Below are 1,939 nucleotides of genomic sequence, written 5' to 3' on the forward strand. Positions count from 1 at the left end.
AGATTGATCAAATAAAGAAGAACAAAACCTGGAGTCTGGTTCCCAGACTAGTTGACAAGAATGTGATTGGCACCAAGTGGGTATTCAGAAACAAGCTAGATGAGAATGGTGAGATTACCAGAAACAAAGCTAGACTAGTATGCAAGGGTTATGCTCAAGAAGAAGTAATAGACTATGGGGAAACATTTGCCCCTATTGCTAGAATGGAAGGAATAAGAACTTTACTTGCATATGCTGCATATAAAGATTTTAAAGTCTATCAGATGGATGTAAAATTTGCTTTTTTAAATGGCATACTAGAAGAAGAAGTCTACATTGAACAACTAGAAAGATTTGTTGATGAAAACAACAGGGATGTGGTTTGTAAGCTACATAAAGCACTCTATGGTTTGAAACAAGCACCTAGAGCATGGTATGAAAGACTTCACAAGTATCTAATACAAATAGGATTTGAAAGAACTGATGATAACAGCAACATGTACATCAAAGTAGAAGAAGGTAAAGACATTATTGTATCTAAAATCTTTGTGGATGATATAGTGTTTGGTGGAAAGAAAATGCTTTGCAAAGGCTTTGTTGACAAAATGAAACATGAATTTCAGATGTCTATGTTTGGAGAAATCAAATTCTTTGTTGGATTGCAAGTACATCAACTTAAACATGGTATATTTGTGACACAATCAAAGTACATCAAAGAAATTCTTAAAACATTTGGATTAGAGGAGTCCAAACTAATCAGCACACCAATGGCAATAGGAAATAAGCTATCCAAAAATGATGAATCAGCTGAAGTCAATCAAATAATGTACAGATCCATGATTGGAAAATTACAATATGGTGTACATAGTAGACCAGACATAGCATTAGCAGTTGGAATAGTGGCTAGATTCTCTACTAATCCTAAAGAAAATCATCTCATAGTAGTAAAAAGGATAATGAGATATCTTAAAGGAACTGATAAATTTGGTCTATGCTACAAAAAGAATGGAAAATTTGAGCTCAATGCATATACAGATGCAAATTGGGGAGGCAACATTGATGATAGAAAAAACACAAGTGGAGGTGCATTATTTCTAGGCAAAAAGCTAGTTACCTGGACTAGCAAGAAACAAACATGCACATCTTTGTCCAATGCAGAGTCAAAATATGTGGCAGCAGCAGTCAATTGTATAAACATTGTGTGGCTCACACATCTATTGGAAGGAATGAAAGAAGAAGTAATAAAACCTATGACATTGTATTGTGATAACACAAGTGCTATAAACATATCAAAAAATCCAATAATGCATGCAAAAACCAGGCACATCACAATCAAGTATCATTATGTTAGAGAACTAGTAGAAGACAAACAAGTGAAGTTGGAATACATTCACGCAAAGGAACAAACTGCAGATATCTTCACCAAACCATTGCCAAAGGATGCTTATGAATATCTTAGAGGCAAGTTGGGGGTGATACCCCTAACTCAAGTAGTTTAAAGCAACAAGGAAGCTGCCTTGCATCACCAGCAATGAATCATTGAAATATCAAAAGAATGATGCAGAGGATAATAGCAGGAGCAGAAACTCCAAATCAGTCACAAGCATGGTGATAGAGTGAGAAAACAACAAGAATCCAAAGCTCATACTTTGCATAATAAAGATGCTAAATCTTTGGCATTTATGTCAAAGAGGGAGAAATGTGAAACCTGATCAATACAAAGCAAGAGGGAAATATATATGAAAGAGGGAGATATATGAGATCAGCTAGTAAAGATGAAGCGAGAAAAAGAAAAGTAGCAGATAACGTATACAATCTTGGTGGTAACTAAGTTGATCAATTGATCAGTTTGGTTTGCCATCAATGCCAAAGAGTGAGATTGTTGGAAATGATTGAAAAGATCATGAGGAAAGTTGTTGGAATGATATATGGAAATGGTAAAGAATGTTCTCAATAATTT

Source organism: Cupressus sempervirens, chromosome 7 (assembly GCF_028749045.1).
Source record: "Cupressus sempervirens isolate cs-2001-9-10 chromosome 7, ASM2874904v1, whole genome shotgun sequence".
Lineage (NCBI taxonomy): Eukaryota > Viridiplantae > Streptophyta > Pinopsida > Cupressales > Cupressaceae > Cupressus > Cupressus sempervirens.